This window comes from Apodemus sylvaticus, chromosome 1 (genome assembly GCF_947179515.1).
Source record: "Apodemus sylvaticus chromosome 1, mApoSyl1.1, whole genome shotgun sequence".
In the NCBI taxonomy this organism is placed as follows: domain Eukaryota; kingdom Metazoa; phylum Chordata; class Mammalia; order Rodentia; family Muridae; genus Apodemus; species Apodemus sylvaticus.
In genome coordinates, this window is record NC_067472.1 from 108974265 (window position 1) to 109001709 (window position 27445).

A 27445-nucleotide genomic window follows, 5' to 3' on the forward strand; every position below is an offset into this window, starting at 1 on the left:
GGGAAGAAAAATGGCCTAAAAGAATTGCAGAACTCTTCTCTAAACAGACTTGAAAATATCTCCAATAAAAATACTTTAGGCACTTCTGGAATCTTGAGAAAGGAAAAAGCAGAAACGTGTAGCCTTCCAAATATGTAGATATAGCATATATCTTAAAGTATAAAAGTATATTAGAAGCATGCAATAAGGACAAATGCTCCACTATGTTCATAGCAGCCCTATTTATAATAGCCAGAAACTGGAAAGAACCCAGATGTCCCTCAACGAAGGAATGGATACAGAAAATGTGGTATATATACACAATGGAGTACTACTCAGCAGTTAAAAACAATGAATTAATGAAATTCTTAGGCAAATGGTTGGATCTGGAAAATATCATCCCAAGTGAGGTAACCCAGTCACAAAAGAACACACATAGAATACAGTCACTGATAAGTGGATATTAACTCAGAAACTCTGAATGCCCAAGACACAACTCACATATCAAATGACTCCCAAGAAGAAGCAAGGAGAGGTCCCTGGTCCTGAAAAGGCTTGTTCCAGCATTGTAGGGGAGTACCAGGACAGAGAAGTAGGAGGGGGTTGATAGGATAATGGGTGGGGTGAAGAGGGCTTAGGGAACTTATGGGGGAGGGGGAACTGGGAAAGGGAAAATCATTTGGAATGTAAACATAGAATATAGAAAATTTTAAAAAAGAAAAAGAAAAAAAGTGTATCCGGTAGCCCCTCACACCAAAGATTAAAACCAGCAACCAGCAGGCTCAGTTTCTCTTCAGGTTATTTTTTTCTGTCTCATCTTCTTTCTTCCTCCTCTTTGCTCTGCTAGATTTTAAGAACCACGGTCTAAGTCTCAGGGAGACTATCTTCCTCTATGCAAGCCAAAGGGTTAATCAGAAAAGTAAGCAAAGGACCATTGTTCAGTAACCAAGGAAAAGGGGCCCAATGGGTGAATGTGTAGCAATGGTAATCTCTACTGGGGTGAAAACTGGCCATTGCCCACAAGCCTTGTGCTCAGATCCAACTGCCCCCTTTTATCTTTTACTGTGTCACATTCTATCATCTTCTGATTTGTTTTCAGTGTTTGGATTCACACTTCTGCCTTTAGATTCATCACCTTCCTGATAGCAGCAGGAATGACATTTCTAACATGAATGTCGTACTGTGCCAGCTATAATGATAGGCAGAGTGTCGCAGAGTGGCTGTTCCATGCCAAGAACTCCCCATGTCTTAACTCCACCATCACAATCGCTCTTGCTTAGAAGAAACTGAAGCTTAGAGCTTTGGCTGTATACCCCAAGTTACTTAACAGTCTCGTTCCCTCCATGTTCTTACTCATTTTGTTACTCTAGTGATTAAACACCCATGAATTGTTCCTCCTACAACGTAAAGACTTGTCTACTAGACTTTCTCTGATTCACAAAGTTTCCTGAAGTGGCTTGGAGTGAGAAACAAAAATGAAATATCTATGGTTTTACCCTCTAGTATTTCCTATCTTCTGTGCAGTGAATTATGTCAGTGTTGTTTCTGAACTCTGTGAAGGATTATTTTTTTCACCATGATTGTGTACTTTATTTACATGAGAATAGCATACAAGGACACACACACACACACACACACACACACACAGAACCCAACATTACTCTTGGAAATTTAAGCAAAATAACCCACTATCTGGGTCATAGGAAGGAAACTTACATAAACCCTCCATGGAAGCTTCCCAGCTGCTGGGTTCCCACTACCCAGAGGCCCACTGGGTTCCTCTCCAGAGGTGGCACACACCTAACTGGCATGTGACATGTAGCATAGAGACACACTGCAATACAGAGGAGGTGTCTACCACAGAAGCTACCTTTGAGAAAAGCTTCCTGCTCCTTCCCAGCTGACCCTGCTTCCAGGAGGCCGGTGGAACCTCTTTACAGAGCAGCTTCCTGAACCAGTCCTCTGGTTCCCCTACTCCTCGGGCACAGAAGGTTCAGCTTCAGTTATAGATGCTCTTAGTTCACCTCTATGAAGTTAGAGTTGCAGTGAGCAATGAACTCCGTCACGGGGTCATGCTCGCCCTCTGCCTTGGTGGTACCCGAGATGCTGTCATTTTTCCAAAATGGGGAGGAAAAGTTGCACAATCTGAGGTGTATGGAAGGGCGATGACATCCAAAACCTCAGTGACAAAGTAGCGGATGGGTGAGATGCCGGTGTCCAGCTTCTCCAAACATTTGAGGATATAACTGGAAGGACATAGCCGCTCAGCACCATCCTGCCCAGCAGGGTCTTTTTCAACTCGAGCCGCTCCACCACTTCTAGCTGGGAGTTGCTTGGTCTCAAAAAGCTTAACAAGCAGCTGCAGAACCTGGGCGTGCAGGAGCTGGTGGCAGGGGCTGATCTCATCCAACAAGGGCAGGTAAACTGGGGTGTGGTCAGTCTTCAGCTGGAAGTACCTTGGCTCCAATCAACCCACTTGAGCACGTCCATTGCTACCACCGGAAACTTAATGCATTGATAAAGTGTGTTCAGCTCAGCCACCAGCTCAGAGGCCCCTTTGTTCCCATTGCAGCACAGATTGTGGACAGTTTCTACAGCCTTGAGCTCGTCTCTGCTAATGCTAGCCCAACTTGTTCTTCTTCCAGGTCTCAACCACACCAGCAGCATAAGCCAGGATGTGGATGTACTTGTGCTTGTAATCCTGGGTGATCTTGGCTGCCAGCCTTCATGGACCTGTTCATGCAGTTGCTCTTCAAGCCAACAGAAGATGTTTTGTTATAACAAGCACATGAAAGGATGCATGATGCTCAGAAGGAATATAAACATGACCCACAGACACTGGGAACTCCGAGCACTGGTTTGCTTTGCTCTGCCTCTCTATTCTTCGCAAATGACATGCATGTATTGGTTCACCTTACATTGGGCTGCTGAGCTCTGCTTGTGGTGACAACATTGAGAAACTTTCCAAAGAATGTCTAGTGAAGTTTCTGCAGCTCTTGCATCTTCTACAGTCTCAAGCAAGTTGGGGAGAGCCTTGGGGTTTCTTCTGGATTGAACTGCTCTTGCTGGTTCATATGTGGTGATTGCCAAGTGGACTGGACTGCAGTTGCTGGTTTGTGTGTGGTGTCTGCCCAGAGAACTGGACTGCAGCTGCTGATTCATGTTTGGCGTTTGCTACTGGACTGAATTGCTGTTATCTTGACAATGAAGATTGGACTCTCCCCCAAAGAACTATTTCTAAACACGTCTACTCCCCCCTGCCCGTGTCATAATAACTTTTCTCTTCCACTTCCTCTGGTGGGCTAAAGGATCGGTTGAACTCTTATTAAAGTAGATGGGAAAAAATTATGCCTACGCATAGATAGATGTTCATATCACCACAGAAAACATGGATCACACTTGTTGTCAGTGTGAATGCATTAGTTATAAACTCAGAGTCACCAATAATGAGTCAGTGTTGCATGGAGGAAAGGAAGTTTGGGGGGCATTGCTACTTGATATACAGAGACTTGAATTTCCTACTTTTCTCTCCCTGTGTCTTCTGTTGTTCCTGGCTATCTCTTGTATGAGTCTGACTCTGTGCCTTCCTGGAAGCTGTCAACTCGACTGTGTGTGTATATGTGTGTATGTGTGTGTGTCCCTAACAAGGGGCTTTGCTCTGTGTTCACTGAAAAAGAACGTATCACATGAAGAAGGAATGAAGGCTGCTTTACAAAATTTTTCAGTAGTGTTTTACAAGGGATTAAATCACTGACTCCAACTGACCCAGATAACAAACAATATTACAAACACCATTGTTTATGAAGCAATATTCTTTATGTTATGTTCAACATGTATAATGGATACTCATTTTATGGGTCCAATTTCATCCTATTTGCTGTTTTCAGCAAATGATTTTTATGACATTACTCAAGGGTGAGGGTCATAGAAGAGCACATAGTTTAAAATTACAGATATGTATTAACTTAGGCTGTAAAGCTGATTAGATGGGAAATAAAGGCAAGTAAGGTTGGTTATTATTCTCTTAAAGGCATGTTAAATAAACAGGCCAGTACACAGAAGGAGAGCTACTTAAGTGACCTGCTTAAGCAGTCTTAAGGTCAATTAGCTATTATCTGTGGCTGTGAGGTTCACAGCTTAGAATGTAAGGGATATGCTTCTGTGTAGTCCTGGTTATCCTGGAACTCACTCTATAGACCAGGCTGGCCTCAAGCTCAGAGATCTACCTTTCTCTGCCTCTCAAGTGCTGGGACTAAAGGCACGTGCCACCATGCCCTGCAAATATATTTATCTTATTGCATTGTCACACATCATATTGCTGGAGATTTTTGAAAGGGACTCTTTACATTTAGGAGTGATTGGACATAACTGGAAGAGACAGATTACCACTACCTCTGATTTTGTCCTGTTAATTCTAGATACTTATTAACTAACTCGCTGACTCATTGGCAGGGGCTTGCATTTCCTAAAATGGAGTTGAATATGAATTATAACTTCCACTGCACATAGGTCAGTGTGTGAAGTACATCGATTTTTATGCCTTAGTATTTGGGGATAAATTGTAAAATAATTGCCTGAGTTTTCACTGCTGAGGTCGAAGGAAAGTTTAAAATGCTTTTGCTATTCCATGAATAACAGAAAATGCATAAAACATAAGTGTGCAGTTACGGAGTATTTGTAAAGTGGGACTTGTGTAAACAGTGCATGGGTCAAGGCAAAGAGCTCGGCCACACAGTATTTTTGCTAGCTCACCTTTTCAGTTACAGCTTTCCTGCCCACCAGGGTTGCTAATTACCAAACCTTTCTTTGGTTGTAATTTTCTTTATAATTTAACAAGCTAACTACATAGCCTAAACATTATAATTTCATTTTACCTATATTTGAACTCGTGCAAATAAAATCTTGCAGAATATATTACACTGTGTGTGACTTATTTGCTCAACATTATTTTCATGTGGCCCAGCTATATCATTGCCTTGAGCTACACAGTAGTCTCCCTTCATTCATCTTCACTTTCCCTCTCTATAATTTCAGGTTGACCCGTGGGCCACCACAGTCCAAAATGTTAAACAGAAAATTACAGAAATAATTCAAAGGTCTTAAGTAGGGTTATCAGTCTGAGAACAACGTGAACTCTCATAGAGTCTGCGTCCTCTCCTGCTGGCCATCTCTTTGCCCTGTATATCCATCCTGTTATATATACCATCTGTCTGTTAGTCACTGTGGCCATGTCATTTACTGAATCAAAAATCACAGTACAAGGCAGGGAAGATGACTCAGGAGGTAGTAAAGTACTTGCCATGCAAGCCTGTGCACCAAACTTTGGACCCCCAGAGCCCATGTAAAAGCTGTGTAGCTGTGGCAGCTGGCCTGTGATCCCAACCCACCGGGAAGCTGAGAGGAGGAACCCCCAGAGCTAGGTGGCCAAGGAGACTAGCCAAAGGAGAAAGTTCTTGGTTCAAGTGAGAGACCTTGCCTCAATATATAAGATGGTGAGTGACTGAGAAAGACACTCTCTGTCAATCTTGGACCTCCACAAGTACATGTGAACATATATACACACATGCATGAACACACCATACATATATACAAAAATCCATGGTCTATATGAGGTTTGGGATGCTATTTGGCTTCAGGCCATTCACTGGGGGAACTATAACATACCCTCAAGGAAAGGGAGCTGTACTGAAGCTACTTCATATTTTCATGATGTGTATTGTCTCATTTAGCCAATGTAAGCACATTAGTCCATCTTTTGGTTATTTGAACAAACAAGTAAACAAACGAGAAAATCTGATCCTGAATAATATCTCCTGAAAAGAGGTTTCACAGTCTTGGAGTCTGTAAGTCCAAGGGCGAGCAGTTCCGTCTGTTTGAACTATGGTGAAAGCCCCTAGATTATGTCACACCATGGTGGGTGGCATCACTATGGGAGTGTGTGAGATTACACAGGGTGTTAGAAAGTCACAGAAAGTTTCAGAGCCAATGGTTTCTCCTTTTGCTCTTGTTTTGCTGTTGCCACTGCATGATCAATGCCAGCCTGTAGAGTGAGCTTCAAGGTAGAAACTTAAAGCTTAAAATTACACTGTACATTATTCAAGATTGGTTCTGGCTATTTGTAAATATGTTTGTGCATGGCTAACCTCAAGCTTCAAACCAGAAAAGAACGTAATACTTTAGGAATGGTCTCACCCCATTACAGCAGAGTTAATCTCTTCCCAAAGCAGTGCCCTTAATCACCTAACCACCTCCCACTAGGATCCATTTCTTAAATGCCTCACCGTGCTTTAATGCCTCTGCACACTGCAATCAAGCCTCCAGCAAATGAACCCTTGAGGGACGACCTACTCTGAAGCCATAGCAATAACTACATTTTTGTATCCATTTTGTTAATGGACATTTAGTTTGCTTCTACTTCAGAGCTCTTAAGAGTAACATTGTTGCAAATGCTTTTATATATAACTCATTATAAACATGCATCACTTAACTTTAGAATAACTTCTAAGACTTAAATTATTATAGTATAGGATTTTAAATCTTTGGCTGTAATTAAAAAAAAAAAAGACAGCTTTTCCAAAGTGTCATCTTCCAGACTTTGCATAATTAACATCCTCTTAACTTACCTGTGCGTGTGTGTGTGTGCATTGGGGGTGGAATCAGGGCTCTCTACATATTGCATAAGTGCTCTACCACTGAGATACTTTCCTGACCTCCTTCTCAGACTTAAAATTAAATTATGTATATGTGTGTGCCTGCTTGTCTGCACACACACAATCTGTGTGCAGTATCCATAGAGACCTGATGATGTCAGGTGCCCTTGAATTGGAGTTAGCCATTGTTGTAAGCCATTCATAGGATATAGGTATTAGGAAGTAAATTCTGGACCTCTGAAAGAGCAGTAAGTGCTCTCAAGTGTTGAACCACTCTCTAACCTCTATCAGATGCTTTGATGCATCTATATTGGTAAAGGTAGTTACAGTCTGCTAGTTATTTCTTTCTAGCATTTAAAGTTAAATTTACATTTTCCATCTTTATTCTTGCTGAGCACCTTTTCATTGTTTGTTTGTTTGTTTTTGGATGAATTGACAATGTACTTTACCCATTTTCTATTGAGTGCTCTCATTTCTTCTTACTCATTTTCTTATTAAATCTATACAAAGTCTAAGGTGTGACTTTGGCTATATGAGCTCCCCTCAGTTAAATGCATGGCAAGGGTCTTCTACAACTCTGTGGGTTGCCTTTAAAATGGCATGTTATGAAAAAAAGGGGAGAGAGGGATAGCAAACCTTGATATGTATCTTATCCCTTGCTTTAGAAATAATATTCAGGTCTTAAGGAACATTTTAAAGATACTTTATACTCTGTTTCTGATAACATAAAACCCACATCTTTTGTTGTTTCACCTGTTGTTCTTTGAAAGTGGATTTTTTTAAAAATGGAAATGCCTATTTCTTTACATTTTTGTGTTCCTTGCTGTGTGGCTAATGCTCATATACGGTGATGATTTTCCTGGAACAATCTACAAAGCTTGGGATGTTGCTGTGCTTCACTCAAAGCTGGAGCTCGCTGTTTGCAAATGTTTCCGTGCATGATTAACTTCTAAAACTTCAAACCAGAAAATAATATAATTCAGAAGAGTAAAGTTGTATATGGCTGATAACAAAATCTGAGCCAACCCTCCTGTGTTCATATTTTCTTTTGAATTGTACAGAACTTCAAAGGTTGTGAATAGCTTTTGAAAATGTGTCTTACTGCATACACAGCCTCATAATGAGCACCCCACTGTGCCTTGGAAGGCTTTTCATTATTATACCTGCATTTTGCAGCTTTTCCCATTCATAGGGTGAAATTGAAAAGAAAGGACAATTTTCCCCCAAGGTTGCCTAAAATATGAACAAAAAGGATATGCTTCAGAGAGAGTGAATTCTACAAATGTTCCTATTGTTGTAGGGAATCAATGCTCTATCAGTGATCTAGCTTTAGTTCATGATTGTAAATCCTAACCTTTGATCCATTTATTTTTTTTTCTTTAAATTTTCTATAATCATGCACAAAGTTATTGTCTACAGCTTTGGGAGACCATTCCCAGTTCTCCACTCTTGGAATGACTTTGCTGATGATTATAGGGTCTGTGAACTTTTGGGAAATGTACCATCCCATAGGGAAGTTCCCTAATTCTCCTGAGGATCGCTGCTTTCATGGTGTAATCTCAACCCCTGCTACATATTGTCAATAGTGAATTATGTCTCTGCAAAAAAAGAAAAAAAGAAAAAAGAAAAAAAAGTCTGCAAATCCTAAATTTGAGAAAGCTTCATGTGTGTGATGGAGAATTTGGAAGCATGGTCTCCCTAGAAGCCAGGTTGTCAGTATTCATTATTGGTGTACATTGAGCACACAATCATCTGAGCATTTCAAACGCCAAAAGGAGACAATATTTTTTATTTTTATAAGAAGGAAAAACCTACCATCTAGCTGATGACTTCTAGAAGAACCTTAACCAGGCCATGGCCTCCACCTCAGACAGCAGCAAATTACTTCTCTTTCAGGGGTTGCCTTACAAATCAGGAGAGCTCTCAACCGACAGCTGAGCAGGGAGGGACTTGTGTTGTTGTACTGGAGGAGGAATGCTGTTTCTACATTAATGAATCTGGGCGAGTAGAACAAAACATATAGGTACTCGAGGATCTCTGGCAAGACCTCCAAGCCTGATATGACCTGGGCACCTCTACATCACGGTACTGAAACCCTCTGATAACTTGGCTTTTTCCCCTCCTCAGCCCTTGTTCTGGCCATTGGAACCTTCCTCCTCCTGACCTCTGTTCCATCCGATTTCTAAAACAGCAAGTAAGCAACATCACCAAAGTCACTACCAACCCAGTTCTGGTTGAATACCAAACCATTCCCAACCAAGAGGTTGAGGACTCTGATGATACTTTCCGTTCATAAAACCAAAAGGGGGAGTTCTCGGGGTGGAGAGTTGTAGGACCAGGTTTAGGGGAGCCAGCCCAGAGCAAAAGTGGGGTCAAGGAGTGTCCAAACTCTGGAAATCTCATCCTAAGTGTAGTAGCTATTTCTGGTTGTCAACTTGACTCTATCTGGAATGAACTACAATCTAGAATTGGAAGGCTCACCTATGATCCTAATCTGGAGGCTCAGAGATATAAGTTTCTGACCTGCATCTTGGCATGGAGATCTTGAAGCATAGTGGCTATGAATTCCAGAAGATTAAGACAAGAAGATCTCCGAGTTCAAGATCATCTGGGATTAAAGGCATGGAGCACATGCCTTTAATCTGAGCCACACCCTCTGCTGGAGACCTACAGCCTTTAATCTGGGCTACACCCTCTGTTGGAGATCTATATAAGGACATTGGAAGAAGGAAGACTCACTCAGTCACTCTTCCTTGCCTGCTTGCCTCGTGGGACTGAGCAACTGCTAGATCCTTGAACTTCCATCCACAGCTGCTGCTGACCATTGATGGGGAGTTGGACTACAGATTGTAAGTCATTGACAAGTTCCCTAACTATATAGAGACTGCCCATACATTCTGTGACTCTAGAGAACCCAAACTAATACATAAGATTGGCAGGAATAGAGTCACTGCCTCCCACCCCTACTTCCCCCTACACACACACACACACACACACACACAACACACACACACACACACACTCACACACTTTACATATTTTTTTTACTCTTCCTGGTGACTTATCTTTGCCTTCTGGTATTTACATCCTTGTGTATTTTTATGATATTAATCACCTGGATTAGTTCATGTAACCAAAAGAATGCAAATATAAATGTGCATGGTTTGAGATGTCTAAGGACATGTGTATGTGTGTGGTGTGCATGTGTATATGTATATTTGAATGTGTATGGGCACATGTATGTGTGGAGCCACTTCTGCACAAGTATACTTGTGTGTGTGTAAGTCAGAGGTTGGCATCAGGCATCTTTCTCCTTGATTGCTTGTATATTGAGAGGCACAATTTCTGACTTGAATTCAGAACTCATTGATTTGGTTAGTCAGCTAGTCAGCTTGCTCTGGGGATCTTGACTATGAGGCCTGCATGTTAAGATCGCAGGGGCAGGACCACACCCCTTTGGCATTTGCATGCGTCCTGGCTCCCAACTCTGGTCCTCATGCCTGCACAGCAAGTACTTTACCCACTGAGCCAGCTCCCCAGCCCTGTTGGAGTAATATCTTACACGGTAACTCGTAACTTGTATTCTGGTAAATGTGTCTCTCCTCAGTTTTATGCAAAATATTAGTTCTCACAGTTTCCCACCTCCTTTGATTCATAGAATGAAATACATTCAGAACACTGGCTCATGATAGTAAGAGAATCAGAGAGAGAGAAACCGCAAGTCTTTCAGATTCTCCCTAGAAAAGCAAACTCAAATTTCTTCAAATTCAGATGTAATTCTTTGGAGGTGGAGGGGAAATATCCACTTTCCTCCTCACTCCCTTAGATTCAGAGATGTGGAGCATTATCATACAGCTGAAAACGGAATACGTGCTTTCCCTGAAAAATTCACTATAGAGTGTTTCTTATGGCTGAGGACATCCAATGAAGGCAACATATGGTGGTCCTTAAAATTAAACTTATGTGGGGCTCAGTGGTTAAGAGCATTTGCTGTTCTTGCAGAGGATCTGGGTTCCATTCCTAGCACCCACATGGGGGCTCACAATCATTTGTGACTATAGTTACCTGAGATCCAATGCCCTCTTCTGGCCTCTGTGGGCATTGCATGAAGGTGGAACACAAACATGCGTTCAGGTAGACACTCAGATACATTAAAAATCTCAGCCAGGCAGAGGGTAGTGCATGCCTTTAATCTCAGCACTCTGGAGTTCAAGGCCAGCCTGGTCTACAGAGTGAGTTCCAGAAATCCAGGGCTTTACAGAGAAACCCTGCCATGAAAAACCAAAAACCAAACTAAACCAACAATAACAGCAATAACAATAACTAAAAAAAAAAATTGACTTCCTTTGTGGGGCTGGAGAGATAGCTTGGTTAATAGCAGTTAGTGCTGTTGCAGAGGACCTGGGTTCCTACCAGCACCCACATCAGGTAGCTCGATTCTGAAACTCTAGTTCTAGGGCATCTGAGGCCCATGAGCGCCTACATGCAGGTGGGACACACACATTCATGCGGACACATATACATACACATGAAAAGAAAAGTTGATAAGTGGTTAGAAAATGAACTTATTTAAGGAAAAACTACTTTATCCCTTTTAAAAGCAGAAAAAAATAATCAGCATGTTACGTAGTTACAAAGGAAGCCTCAAGAAACTACTGAGCACTGTGTTGCTACCCACTGCTTGCTTCTTCTACTTATTGGTTTGAGTTCCACTTTAGGAAATACATAAAATGCTTTATTTAGTTTGTAAAGACTCTGAGTATTTTAATTATTATGCCCATGAGATAATTGTTCCTATTTTATTATCCATTGTCAGATTATCAGTATAGCTAGGAACTGAATTTCTCAAAATTCTTTTTTGAGGATGAGATTAGTTTTCCAACTTGGGGAACTCACGCTATCTGTGGTGCTAGTCCCTCCCACCCCCATAGATTCATGTGTTTGAATGCTTGGCTCACAAGGAATGGCACTGTTAGGAGATGTGGCCTTGTTGGAGGAAGTGTGTCACTGTAGGGTCACGGTTTGAAGTCTCCTATGGTCAAGCTACACCTAGTGTGGCACACAGTCCCCTTCTGCTGCCTGCAGATCAAGATGTAGAACTCTCAGCTCCTTCTCCAGCACCATGTCTACCAGGATGCTGCCATGCTTCCCACTGTGATGATCATGGACTAAACTGTTGCAGCATTTTCCACGTCCAATCATATTAGGACAGTGGAAGGCCTGTGATTGGACAGGAAAAGGGAGGCGGAGCTAGGAGTTGGGGCTTCACAGAGGTTGCAGGAGGAGAGAGGGAGGAACAGAGATAGCTTCAGATGTGGACCTGTATGGCATTTACTAGCCACAAAAAGCTAAGTTTTTATAAGGTTAGAAATATTGGGATAAAGCTTTTATCATTATCAATTGGCTTTTAAATTATTGTATTGGCTCATTTTAAATTGTGATGTTATTTATATATAAACCTAATTGGTTAATTAAGCTTTAAGGATTTTGATTATTTGGTTACTGGAGTGTGGGTACACTGATGGTGGAGAGGGAACACAGCTGGGATGCTGTGGGAACTAGCTGGGAGAGAATAGCTTGACAGCAGAGAAAGGTGGGACCCCACTGGGACATGGTGTTGTGGCCTGGTGGCACAGGAGAGATGGCAGGATCGTTTTTAATATTTCCTGCAACAATAAACCCCTGAAACTGTAAGCCAACCCCAATTAAATGTTTAACTTTATAAGAGTTACCTTGGTCATGATGCCTCTTCACAGCTATAAAACTCAAACTGAGACAATATGTAAGAGCAGTTGTATTCTTAGGGCAAGCTCCTAGTTGGCTGTGGTTACTTCCTCTGATTTGGTAACTTTGCAGCCTTCTCTGTCTTATTGGTCTTCTTGGCAAACATATAGGTGAAACATACAAGGTAGAAAAGCCTAATATTTATATAATTGAAGATTCCAAAAGAAACAGACAAACTCAGTATTTGACAAGAGAGTTGCTAGGAGTTTTCTAAAACCAATGAAAGACTCGGAACTGCAGATTCAAGAAGATTCAGGAAGGATGAATACAAAGGAAACACATACAGCACAGTAGCAAAGCAACTAAAAACCAAACAAAATGAGAATAATCTTTAAAATTATTAATTCATTCAAAGAAACTAAAAAATAAGACTACAGGTGACCGACTTCAATAGAAACAACAGAACCAAAAGACAATTGTCCTGTCTGATAAATATTGAAGGGCAGTATCTTCTGACCTAGACTTGTGTACCTTAGAATAGCCTTCGATAGTAGGAATAAATAGGAGTTTTTAGACAGCAGATTCATGGCTATTAGACCCACACTTAAGGTGATTCCTGAGACAGAAAACAATATTCTCTAGACACAAGTGTGACAAGTCACTAAAGATCAAGCACAATGGAAAAGTTGAAGTGGAAGAAACATAGGCTGTATATGTTAAATTTCAGTTGAGAAAGTTCACATGAAATGGTGGCTATCTAGTCAGCAGAGAGATCAAATATGGCCGATATAGTCAGGACACTTATTTCAACTGCGCAAAAAATTAACAGCTGAAGTATTGCATACTTATTTTTTGTTTTTGTTGATTGAAATCCTATTATTGAGACTTGGGAGATGGCTCAAGGGGTAAAGTCTTTGCTGCATAAGCCTGAGGATCTGAGTTCAAATCCCCAGGACCCATGTAAAGCTGGGTGCAGAAGTACATGTCTGTAATTCCAGTATTCCTATGGAGAGATGGGAGGCAGAAACCAGAGAATCTTCAAAAGGTCATGAGCCAGCTAGCCTGACCTACATAACAGCAAACAACAAGAAACTCAGTCTCAAAGAAGGGGAGGATGAGAACTTACACAAGAGGTTATCCTCTGACCTGCCCTACCATGGACCAACATGCACCCTACATACACATAACACACATACACCAACATGCACCCACACACACACAGCACACATACACCACACACTCACAAGTTTAAAAATATTAAAACCTAAGACCTAGTGCTTCTTGGGCTCTTCTGGGGCTTATTAGTGTTGAGGGCTGCCCCCAGCCCTAGCGTAGCTATAGCCATTTTGTTCCATGACTGCCAGCTATTCCACATTGTTGCTGTAATAGTCTTGCCAGTCATTAACACAGAGAATTACTTGACTCGAAGCAAGGTCGTGCTGATCACATGTTCTGTTCTATATGAGGTTTGTTAACCTTAAGAAACTCCACAAAGCTTTATGTAGGACCCATCAAATTAATGGTCAAAAGGAACTGTTATGTCTAAAATGGCTTGGCTCAGAGCTGATCACTGGGCAGCACTTCCTACACCTGCATATGAGCTCAGTGTTGCTTCCTGTGGCTTTAGCCTTTTTAAGCTGGCAGAGAAAGATGTTCGGGCTGAAGCCTCAGCCTCCAAATTCTGAGCTATAGCCCTGATGGATCAGACTCGAGGTGTGTATTCAATAAGCAAGGCTGAGATCGGCATTTGTGTGGTTTGTCAGACAACTCCTGGATTCCCACAGTTAGGATGGTTTATTGATGTAAAAAAATGAGTAAATAATGATTTTAAAAGCAGGGTGGAGAGGTGACTTAGTGGTTAAGAGGACCTGCTGCTCTTTGTCATTGTTGTCTTGTGTTTTTTGTTTGCCTGTTTGTTTGTTTTGATTTTTTGAGACAGGGTTCCTTTGTGTAGTCTGGACTGTCCTGGAACTCACTCTGTAGACCAGGCTGGCCCTGCTTTGCCTAGATCTGCCTTGCCTCTGCCTCTGAGTCCTGAGATTGAATGTGTGTGCTGCCATGCGTAGCTCTGCCTGTCACTCCTGCAGAGGAACCTGGCTCAGTGTGCAGCACCCTGGTTAGATGTTTCACAGTTGCCTGTAACGTCAGCTCCAGGGAATCCAGCACCCTCTTCTGGCCTCCTTTGGTACCTGTACACACACACACACACACACACACACACACACACACACACAAATAAAATTCATTCATAAAAAGAAAGAAACCAAGGGGTTTCAGAGAAATCAAAAACAAAACAAGACAGGTGTTTTTCTTGACTGAAAAGTTCCAGTTAACGAAGGCCAAGGAAGGTCAGCATCTTGCAACTTTAAGTGAAAATCTGAGGCAATCCATCAATGGATACTGAAACCACTACAAGAAACACTGCTAGGAAAATGTGTAAGGAATTAGCCAAGCTGAAAATGGGTTAAACTTAGCACCGAGAAATGTGGGAGAGTGAGACGCTGAGTGTCTCCTAATGCCGCAAAGCAGGAAATAATTATTATACCATGTGAAGTGTTCTTGAAAAACAAACAAAACTTAAAGTGAAGTGAGGTTTGAGATCAGGGTGGACAAAATAGTCCCGTGAAAGAACTTCACGGTCCCATGAGGTCTTCTTCACTTTTTTTGTTGTTGTTGTTTTGTTTTTAGACAGGGTTTCTCTGTGTAGCCCTGGCTGTCCTGGAACTAACTCACTTTGTAGACCAGGCTGGCCTCAAATTCAGAAATCCACCTGCCTCTGCCTCCCAAGTGCTGGGATTAAAGGCGTTTGCCACCACCGCCCAGCTCACTTTTTTTTTTAAACTCTTTTTGTTTTTTAAGATTGTCTATACCTCTTCACAATTGTAATTGCTCAAACACAGAAAAAAAGCTCACAAAGATATCACATGTATATGGCTAGCTAATCTCCAATGACTGTGTTAAGAACAGCCTAGGGGGAGGGGCAGCCTATTTTATACATGGAGCTGGGAAAACTGGGTAACTGTATCTGGACAAATGAAACTGACTCTTACTATCCTCATCTACCAAACAAACTCAAAATGGAGCAAGATTTAAGTATAAGATAGAAACTATAAAGTACAAATATTATTTATTTGTATGTGTGTGAGCACTTGTGTGCTGATGCCCATGGAGGCACAGGGGGTTTGGATGCTCTGGGGCTGGAGCCAGCTCCTAGGGGTGTTGAGATCACCTGATGTGCGTGCTGGGACCGGAACTCCAGGCCTCTGTAAGAACAACAGAACTATTAATTACAGAGCCATCTCTCCAGCCCCTGAAATTGTAAAACTTTTCTACTAAAATCTAGAAAAAAATATTCCATTACAGCATTCTGGGCAATGATTTTTATTTCACCGTTAAGACAGAAAACACAGAGAAATGGAGTTCTCTCAAGTTAAAAAAAATTCTTCACAGCAAATAATCAATCCAATAGACTATTAAAACATAAATTTTTAATAAGCTGAAAAACACAAAATACTCAATTCACTATTCAGAGAACAACCTGAGAAAACTGGAATTGTCTTCATTTTCCTGAGGAAGACATATGGATCAAATGGCTGAATATGTACATACATGCATACACATATATATATGCATACATACACATACATATATACATTCACATACACATACATACATACATACATACATACAGCTCAACTTCACCCTACATCAGGGAAATGAATGTGAATTAACACCACAATGTGTTGTCACTTTATTTCTGTTAAATGGCTCTTATCAGAAAGACAAAGAACAGCAAGCACTGTTAAGGATATAGAAAAAAGGGACAGCCGGGCATGTTGATGATGACATTATAAATTATTATAAAGCAGTAAGAAGTCCCTACGAAAAATTAAAAATAGAATTACCAGGTGTTTCACAAACCTCACTTTTGGTATACATCCAAAAGAGCACTGGCTGCGTTTCCAGAGGACCTGGGTTGGGGTCTCAGCATCCACCTGGGGGCTCATGGTCATCTGTAACTCTAGCTCTAGGGGACTCAACACTCTCTTCTGATTTCCACAAGACCTGGAACATACATGGTACACAGACATATATTCTAGCAAAGCATCCATATACGCACATATGAAGTAACTTAGAAAATAATGAACTGTATTCTTAGATATTGCTAAAAGACAAGTGTATGAGATGATATGTTAATTGTCTTGATTTAACCAGTCTACAACATAAATATGCATCAATCATGTTATTAATATATACAGTTGCTAATTTAAAATATAATTAAAATGAATTAAGAGAGAAAACTTAAATATGTGAGTATTCTTAACTTTCAACAGCCATAGAAACAGTCTATGGGCTCGGCTGTCCTGATGGCCATGGGGAAGAGAACTAAAACTCCTTGCAAGGGTTTTTTATATTCCTGTTATATCCCTAAGTGTAAGCATATATTCAGATTTGTGTTCAAGTACCCACTGTGTGCTCATCCAGGTGTTGTTCTAGGCTTTGAGAGAGATTATAATGAGGCATTCTCCCATGAGATTCTCTCTCTCCTCTCTCTTCTCCCTCTTTTCTTTCTCTCTCCTCTCTCTCTCTCTCTCTCTCTCTCTCTCTCTCTCTCTCTCTCTCGCTTGGGCGTCATATGGAAATAATGAAAATAAGGAGGAATAATTTTGCCCAATGCTGTATTCCAGTGATGGCGTAAACCCTGCCTTAGTGTTTATCAAGTTTCTGAGTTTGTTCATTTGGAGAGTTTGATGAGTATAAATTACCCTTTCTTCTTTTTAAATTTTTTTGAAAATTTACATTGTTTAAAGGTAATATAGAGTTATAAGAACAGTTGAAAGAGTTCCCATATCCTTTACTTAGTTTCATATCTTCATTGATTTCTGTTTTTATACGTGTACAGAGATATACAGATGCATGCTAGAATCTTTATTAGAATACACACACACACGCACACACACACACACACACACATAATAGTCATGTGTTGATGAATAGTTTTTCCTAATCCATTTGAATTTCAGATATTATGCTTCTTTATTTCCAAACTCTGTGCTGTTTATTTCTTGAGCCTCAGGACTTTCTCTTGAGGGCTTGTTTGGAGGCTCCAGCATACAAGAACAGATACTTGTATACTGTAGTGATTTGAATGAAAGCGTCCCCATAGCTCGCTCAGATGTGGTGGTATTGTTTGGGCAGGCTTAGGCAGAATGGCCTTGCTGGGAGAAGCAAGTCACTGGGGCAGGCTTTGAGGTTTCAAAGCTACAAGACATTCCAAGCTCACGTTTTCTTTTTGGCTTATGGTTTTAAGATGTGAGCTCTCAGATTTCAGTTCCAGCCATTAGGCCTCCACTCCCCACTGTGGACACGTATTCTTGTGGAACTGCAAACACAAATAAACTATCTTCTATAAGATGGAGTTTTTGTCCTATCCACATCTTAAGCCCAGCAGTAGAAAAGTAAGCATGACATACACCATTGACGGTTAACTGTGTCTACTTCAGAAGGTCGAAGGGACAGAGATGGAGTGGTGAAAGAGAAAGAAAATGGCTGCCCAGTTCAGCAGAGCCAACCTGGCAATCGATGGGTGAGAGACGCTGCAGCCAGATTGCCCTTGTATCCTTTAGATTTACTTTTATATAACCATGACTCAATGATAACATTTAGAACATTTATGCCAGGTAGTGGTGGTACATGCCCTTAGTCCCAGCACTTGGGAGGCAGAGGCAGGCAGATCTCTGTGATGTTGAGGCCATCCTGGTTTAAAGGGCCATACAGAAGGCTGTAGACGTGTATTCAAAACCCCATATTGAAAAACAGTTAGAAAATTTAAGATTAGTACTCTTTTATAATACACATTCCATTTTCAAATTGTACCAAGTGTTCCAATAATATCCTTTATATAAAATTTCTCCCTGACCTAAGATCCAAACCTACATTATCCATTTAATTTTTATCTTTTTTCTTCATTAGCCAGAGCTTATTTTTGTTGCTTATAGCTGAAGAATTTTTAATGATATAGTGTCTATTGTTTATGACCAATATAATCCATCTCCCAATCTTAACTAACACTTCCATGCAGGCACAAAAGCCTGTGATTTAGAAATTAGCACTGTGAGACTCAATTTCATATTTTTGACTGATTTCTATTTTCATATTCTATTTTTATATATGTATAGATGTGTATTATATACGTGTATGTTTTTATTCAGAATGACACTGTACGTTCTCAGTTTGTGATTTAAGGCCAAACCTATTTTTACCTCAAACCCCTTGCTTGTTTCATTGGAGGTCTGCAGACATTAGCAAAGCATAACCCTCGGGAATCTTCCATGGTGGTTTGCAAAAGAGAAAGACAAGTAATTAGAATAGATGGCAGAGAATTTTAAACAGAGAAGTATGTACAAGATGGAGATGGAATCTGATCAATACATTTCTATCAAGAAATACAGTCAGGGCTTCAATAGCAATGGAAGAAGATAAAATCAGTTTTCTTCCCTGGTGAAACTGAGTGTTTATAGATCGTCTGTCTACTATCCAGATTATGATTAATTTCAATGCTGACCAGCTAACCTTCGCCATCTGCACAGACAGTCACATGTTTAGTTAGCTAACACTGTTAACTTTGACATCTGCTAATGTGACATTACCTCAGGAATGGTAGGGGACTCAAGCAGTTCGTACGTGCTTTCAATTCTTAGCTGGCCATTCTGATTACTGTTGACATTATCCAGTTCTGACATTTAGCCGGAACATATTGCAAAGATCCTAATCTGTAAACGTGCAAAAATCTGCCCTGTTTAGTTTGGTAGTTTTAAAATATTGACGTTATAGGTGGTCTGCAGGCAAAGGGGTCTGATCGCTTTAAGAAATCCAGAGGGTTTCTTCCTTTCTCTTTCTTCTTTTGAAAAGCAGGCAGCAGAGGGGAGGAAACCCAGAGCTCAGAAACCAGAGCAAGCAGCGGCATTTGGTGTTTTGTGCTTTCAGCTCTGAACCTGGTGACAAAGAGAAAATATGTAAAGGTGAGGAGCTTAGCTGGCTTGGCACCTGGGGGAGTAGTCCCAGGCAAACCAGAAGATACTGACAAACCAAGGGCCCGGAAGGCTGAGGATTTGCTGAGTCTCTCTGGATGGGTTTGGCCAGCTGGGAAGAAGAAGGAGCTCTGAGTAAAGATAGATTTTATCTTATGGGTCCCAATAATGTATATTTAGAAGAAAAGTTACCTTTTAATGCTTAAGTCTCAGGGATGCTGTTTATAAGTAAACAGTAGGCACTCAAGAAATATTGTATTATATTAAACGGAAATACTTATCTGGGTTTGGGAGGGGCCAAATGGTAGCACTTAAACACAGAAGGCACAGCCTGTGAACTGGACAGCCTGGCTCTGAGTAGCCTGCCTCATGTAGATTGCATTGGTTAGAGGATGGTGGAATTCTTGTTAAGTTCCCACTTGATTTTCATAAGCTAGAAATTTCTAGGTCAAGGAAAGAAAAGTTTAATCTGAATCATAAAACGAGGTTCATGGTCCCCTCCCCATCAGTTCTCAGACTTGAAACTCTTAGAGAGCCTCTTGGATGAAAGGGAAACTGGATTCCCTTAAGGAAAAAATATTAAAGATTTATGTGGTTAGTGTTTCCTTGGGCTTTCTTCACAAAGGACACACCGCCTATTTTTATCTGAGTGACTAGGACCTAGAAAACACTTGGAAGCTCTGGATTCTATAACACAATGCCTCCCTAATTCTTAGGGACCCCAAACATCACTGTAGTCCCTGGAGGAGCTGTGAAGGTCAGGCAATTATGTGGTTCATCTGAAATTGGGCCTAATGAGTCCTTGGGCCTATCCTGTGGTCATTTCCCCACTTATTGAAATGTAACTATAATAGACTCTCTGGGCAGCTGACAGGATCTCCACCCTGGCTTTCAAATCTGTAGAGGGCTGGTCACCATGGCGATGAGAAATAGTGCTCATTGACCCAGTTGAGTAGCACCTTCCTGACAAGGCCCCAAACAATACTTTATCCCAGGAAGGATGGCAGAATTTAGTGTCACCATCAACAGCCTGAAATTTTCATGGATGCTGTCCCATTAGCTTCTGATTCAAATTATTTAATCAGTATATTAAGGAGACAGAACCCAGAGAACAAGAGGCCTTCACTAGTTTAAGCAGGTGATGGCTCTAATTGCAAGTGCTGTATCAGGTGTGGTTTCATCAAATAAATTAGCACAGCAATTGAATTCAGCAAATCCAATTTCCTATTTTCCTCTGCTAATAAAGACTTCAAGAAGCAGTTTTCTTTCAGCTGGTACAGCCAGCAATACACCTTCACAGTCCTTGCGTAGGCATGGATCAACTTTCTAGCCCCATGTCATAACACAGGGGTCATCGTTGCTTTTGCCTTGTTCAGAATGTCTCGCTGATCTATTATGTTCCTGTCTGTTTATGAGTGGGCTAGAAGTTGAAAGTATTTCAGGCTTTTTGGTTAGAGTCTGTGACGGAATATGGAAAACATTTTAACAAAAATTCAGAGGTCTGGGGGCCCAAGAGATGGCTCAGCAGTTAAGAACATTTTCTGCTCTTGCAGAGAACCTGGGTTTGGCTCCCAGCACCCACATGGTGGCTCACAACCATCTGTAAGTCCAGTTCCAGGGAATCTGACATCCTTTTCTCACCTCTTTGGGCACTGCACATATGCACACATTCATAAACATTTATATGTAGGTAATGGACTCATGCACATAAAATAAAAGTAATTTAAAAAAATCCAGAGACCAAAAAAAAAAAAAAATCCAGGGACCTTAGGGAAATTTTAATGGTCCTTCCTGGGATACAGGAAAAGATGGTGTACATGGCTTCTCTTACAAGAAAAAAAAAAGAAAAAAAAAGAAAAAAAAAGAAAGAAAAGAAAAAAAGAAAAAAGAAAAAAAAGATGTACTAGATAGTAGACTCATTTGGGCTTTGGAAGTAATATTCCTCAATTTTCATGTTTGTTCCCTATGTCAAATGATCTAAAAATATGCTGCTAGCTAGCTTTGCAATGGAGGCTAGCCTAAGAGACTTGTCAGTTCCAGGATACTGTGCTATTTGGATCATATTACCAATGTTGCCTGAAATTTCAATGTCCAATAGAGCTGCTGTTTGGACTCTTTGGAAAACTCCTAAGATGAATCACTAAAGAGTCCTTTAGGAATTTTGAAGCACAGCATAATATCTTCTGTGGACATTCTTTTTATTTTTATAAAATACCTATGGCTAGGTAGATATAGCTACTAAGCCACAGAGATCAAACACTTAGCCACGGGACACCAACATACCAACCAACCAATCTGAGCTGCCCATCATAAACTTAGTATCAGTTGAACCATCAAACCATAAAGCAGGGTGTGTTCAGCAGTATCAAACACACGTGGTGTACATATAACAAAGATTGCATTGAGTCTGAAGGCTAAGTGAGTTACATGGAGAACTCACCGAAATGCTCACAGTTCCTGTTCTTGCTACAATACCTTCTTGCTCTCAGCATGTCCCTATGGTCTCAGGGATTGTTCCCTGCAGCCCTTGAACAGAGAAAGAGAAAATTCAGACCTGATTGTTGCCTCAAGACACACAAACATTACCTGAAGACGCACAGTGACTGTACTGTATCCATTTTTGTGGGACAACCAGGGAGGATGGTCATGAAAGAAGATGTTCTTGCTGTTTAGAACTCCACAGCATGGTTACTCACATTTGCTTGCAATGAGCAAGCAAGCGTGTTATCTATACAGCACTGTAAGCTGTGGTTGATGGTTTGTTGGATGGTCAGAGACTCAGAAGACACACGATTGGAAATATGGCAACATGGGACTCTAAAAACTAGGCCTGGAGGTTGACCTTTCTGAATGGGATATGTTCTAGTTTCTTTTCTGTTGCTCTGGTGAAATACCTGTGCATCAAGCAATTTAGGAGAGGAATGTGATCCTTATAATTTTTAAAATTTTATTTATGCTTTTCATACAGTATATTTTGATCATATTTTTATTCCTTCCCCAGATCCTTTCAGATCCTAGCCAATTTCCTAATCAACCAACTTCATGATCTTTCTCTCAAAATAAAGCAAAACAAACAAACAAACAAAATAACAAAAACTAACAAATTTAATAAAGAAAAATCAAAAAAGAGAAACTAAATAAAGAAAATTAATAAGAAAAGCCAAAAGAAAACAATAAACAAAACCAGGAAGTGCACACACACAAAGCCATAAAGTCTTTCCACTGCTCCCGGCATGGGGTCCTGTCCTGGAGAGTGGGTGATATACCCAGTGACTCTCCATTAGAGAAAACGGATCTTCCCTTTCCCAGCAGATATTGACTGCAAACAGTTTCTTGGTTGTGGATGGGATTTTGTGGAGTAAAAATTCACATACTCATGCTTTTACACTCTATATTTCTACACTCAAACTTATTCCCACATTTGCACACACTCACACTCATACATTTATTCACCTTTTCATATGAACTTCACTCAGACACTAACACATACATAGTCACACTTACTTATATACAAATTCATATACACACTTAAACTCAAATAATAGCATCCCCCACACACATACAAACACTCTTACTCCCACAAGCACACGCAAACATATACTCACCCCCTTCTTTGCCTCTTTGTCATGTGTCTATATTGATTGCATTTCTTCCAAGAATTGAAATTACTTGAGAATTGTTGATTACTACAGCAGGCATTGATGTTTGTGATGAGAGAATTTAAATTCTATTTAGTAGGTAGGTTTACTTTGCATGTTTAGTCCTGGTAAATTACTCATGTGACTTTTCTTGCAATACTAGGTACTCAAAAGCATTGCATGGGATTAAGCTGATATTAGAAAGAGCTATGCTACAGTAAGTATTTGCCATATATGACTCAAAGTCCCAACAAAGGGGTTATTGGCAGATATAGTCGTTATTTATTGGACAGCCATTGTAGAATAAATATTAGTTACTAGAGACCCTTTTCTCTACTTTCGGGTGGCCTTGCTGACAGAGATCTGCAGTTTTGACTGTTGCCTGTCAGTTTTATTATTTCTTACTCCTTCAGTTCATACATGAAATTTCAAGTTAGGAGCCCACAGAGCAATAGAATGAATGTCTAAGGCAATTTTAATGATACATCTCCAAGTTCATCCTAAACAAAGGTGATGAAGACTTCTCCCTTTGTGCTGGAGCTCAAAGCCTCAAGCATGCTAGGCAAATTCTTTACCACTGGGCTGTGTCCTAGCCTTCTATTCAAAGTTCTTATGAAATAGCAAAGGAATTTCTGTGTTATCTAATCCAGTGCCTTGCAACCCTATGAAGTCTCTTTATTATTTGAACCTTCCAATCTGGTGAACTTAGTATATGTGTCCAATAATTTCTATGATTTTTTAAAAAAATATGATAGAATATTTTTTTACCTCTCCATTTGTCCAGTTTTGTAAAATTTACTTTAACAGTGTCTTGTAGTTCTCAGCCTATAGAGACTGTGCATACTTCATCAAATTTCTGCCTACCTCTTTTTGTAGCTACAGCTTTAATTTCTAGGGGTTTCAATGGATAATCACTGTGATGTGGAAATAAGTCCCACTGTGATGTGGGAATTTTGTCAATAAGACAAAATAATTCATTTTGTCTATTGACTTGCAACCTTGCTAAATTTACTTATCAGTTACAGGATTATAAAAATAGATTCCTTGGTGAGGGGGAAGTTGTCTATGTAGGTAATCGTTTTGTCTGCACACAGGGCCAGTTTTATCTTTTCTTTTTGAGCCACTTGCTATGTAGTTCAGGCTGGCCTCCAACTCATGCTCTACATGTCCAGCTTATGACCCTCTTGTCTGTATCCTTACTGTCACCACTCCCTTTTATGTATTTTATTTTCTTGCCTTATTACATAGGCTGGGACATGAAATATGTTTTAACTAGGAATGGTGAGAGTAAGACATCTTATTTTATTTCTGATCAAAGGGAAGAAATCTAGACTTTCATCATTAACTGTAACATTGTCTGTTTGGTTTTGTTTGTTTGTATTTGGTTTTTTAGACTATCCTTTCTTTTTGTCATCTTGAAGCAATTTTCTATTAGATGAGAGGTTTTTTTTTTTTTTTAAGTTTGTATTGGTTCTTTGTGAGTTTCACATAATGCAATCCAATCCTACTCCCCATCCCTTTTTATCTGCCCTCTGTCCCTTGCAATTTCCCTCCTCTACCAAAAGAAAATAAAAAACAAAAATCAAAAACTAAACAAAACATAGAAAACATCTCATCGTGGAAGCTGTAGTGTGTCACAGTGTGTCCCACAGTGTATCCTTCTGTCCACACATCTTTACTTGCAAATGTTCATTGCAGTGAGTCATTGGTCTGGTTCCCGGCCCTCTGGCTTCTGCTACATTATCAATACCGGAGCCTCACCAGGACTCCTTTCATATATCTTGTTGTTGCCTGGTGTTGTAGAGAGCCTGCAGCTTTGGATCTGAAGAACTGGCTCTTTCACACGCTCCAACCATGCATAGATGAGGTAGATGTTGGGTCAACTCAAAGCCCCAGATCTGGGCTGAGGTGCTGGCTGAGTCGGTGGCCAGATCTCTGGCCCCTGCACCATCAGGGTGAACTCCCCAGCACTGGCCTGGCTAGCTCACCCAGTGCTGTAGCTGGCAAGAGGCAGGGTCAGCTCTCCTACTCATCCTCACCCGTACCACCAGAGAGACAGCTCTACTGCACTGCCTAGTCAGGGTGCTAGTATTCTCCTGAGTGCCACAGATGGTGAAGGACTAGGCCAGCTCTCCTGCTCTCACACCTGGCTGGCTCACCTGCACCTTGGCCATCAAGGACAGCTCTACCTCACTGCCCAGGCGAGCTTCAGGGTCTGCTTTCCCCAGTGCTGCAATTGGTAGTGCGAGAGGTAGGGCCAGCTCTCCCACTTTCATGACCCTGGGGCCAGCTCTCCTGCCTGCTTCAGGTTGGGGGGGCATCACCCCACACCCATGGCACCTCACAGCAGGTGAGTGGTGGTGGGGCCAGCTCTCCCATGGTCATGCCCTCCAGGTACCAGGAGGCCACCAGCTCACTGTTTTGCTTGGTGAAGATGCAGGGCTGGCTCCCTTGAGTGCTGTCATGGGTGAGAGGTGGGGCCAACTCTCTAGAGTGCCACAGCCAATGAGGGGAAGGGCCAGCTCTGCATAGCCTTGAACATCAACATGGTCCCAGGCAGCAGCCCAGACCAGGGCCATCTGCATGGTCTTCAGTGGTAATATGAGCCATGGACAACAATACAGACCCATGTTGGTGCTTGGCCACAGACGCAGACATAGCCCCCAGCAGCAGCATGGGCTGGTTCGTCACCCTCATCTCAGGTGGCAGGGCAGGCTACTTACAACAGGCCATTCCTCTCCCCTCACGTCCCCAGTTCCACCTCTCTTCATAATGTTCAGACTGCCCTGCTTCTCTCTCTTCCATCTGCCCACAACATGCTAGCACACTGTTCCCACGGAGGCAGACCATGAGGCTGGTGGGCCTCTGGGTGCCTCCTGCCTACCCAGGCTGCAGGTTGTGCCAGGAGGGCCTCTGGCTGTCTCCACTATGCATAGGCTATGTGGCAGCAGGCCGGCCTCTCAAGGCTTTTTTTTTTTTTTAAATTACAAATATTGAATGTGGTTAAAAATTCTATCAGTAGATATGATCCTGTAGTTTTGTATTTAAAGTATTAAGGAACTGGATAATGTTGATCCATGTGTGAATATTGACCCTGACAAGCATTGCTGGAATAAACTCATCATAGCTGTAGTATATAACTTTTCCATAATATTATAATTGCTAATATTCTGCTGAGGATTTTTGTATGTCTATTTATGAGGGATGTTGTTTTATAGTTTTCTTCTTGTGATATCTGTGATCTGTGTTTTATTTTACTATCGAAGTAAAGTTGATTTAGAAAGTGAGCTAATAGAAGTATTTCTCTTTTGTTGTCTTGGAGAGATTTTTAATACTCTCTGTCTCTCTCTCTGTCTCTCTCTCTGTCTCTCTCTCTGTCTCTCTCTCTGTCTCTCTCTCTCTCTCTCTCTCTCTCTCTCTCTCTCTCTCTCTCTCTGTGAAAGGGCATTTTGTAGCTGGGGTGGCTTAGGAATTAATATATAGAACAGGCTGGCCTCAACCTTGTGATCCTCCTGTCTGAGACTCTCAGACTTCCATGTCCTGGGATTATATACTTCCCACAATGCATAGCCATTTCTCCTTTTGTTAGACGACATTGCTACATAGCCTAAATTGGTTTTCAACTTGTGACCTCCCTGTCTCAGCTTCTCAAGTGCATGGATTACAGGCATGTGACACAACACCTAGCAACTCAATTCTTCCATTAATGTAAATGTTCAAAAGTGTGACTAGTGAAAACATCTAAACCTGGACAGCTCTTCTTTTCAAAGTATTAGAGCTGTAGATTCAGTTCAAATTTTACAATACTATTCAAATGATCTATTTTATCTTGGGTGAGTTTGGGTGGCTTGTGGTTTTCAAGGAGTGGGTTCATCTCATGGACGTTGTAGAACTTGTGTGTATAAAGTTGTTCATAGTGTTCTCTAATTTTCTTCTAGTTTTTGTTGAATCTATGATAATATTCCCCATTTTATTAGTTTCAATGATGTCTTTGCCCTCTCTTGGTTTATCAGATTCTAGTCATATTTTTCTAAGAAGCAGGTTGTGGTTTAATTGATTTTCAGGCTTTGTTTATTGTCTGTTTAATTGATCTCTTTATTATCTCCTTTCTGCTTGCCTTAGGTTCCTTTGGACCTTACTCTCCAGTTCCTCGGGGCGCATTGATTTGAGACCATACTCAGCCTCAATTACATTAAGTTTGAGAGGATCTTATTCTATGATTCAGGTAATGGCATTGTCTGGTGTCTGTCCCACCTGTTTTGGAAAAGGACATGTACTGTGCACTGTTGCTAGGCAGAGCACTGAGTCTATCAGATCCAGCTGGTTGATGGTTGGCAGAGCACTGAGCCAATCAGATCTTGTGGTTGATGGTTGGCAGCGCAGTCAGCCAATCAGATCTTGCTGGTGGGTACGGTTGTTTTAC

The 27445-nt window shown here is 41.1% G+C and overlaps 1 pseudogene; it reads right to left on the minus strand.

Moving 5' to 3' along the window:
- Positions 1-1994: 1994 nt before the first annotated feature.
- Positions 1995-25719, minus strand: LOC127685221 (negative elongation factor D-like; annotated as a pseudogene).
- Positions 25720-27445: the final 1726 nt, after the last annotated feature.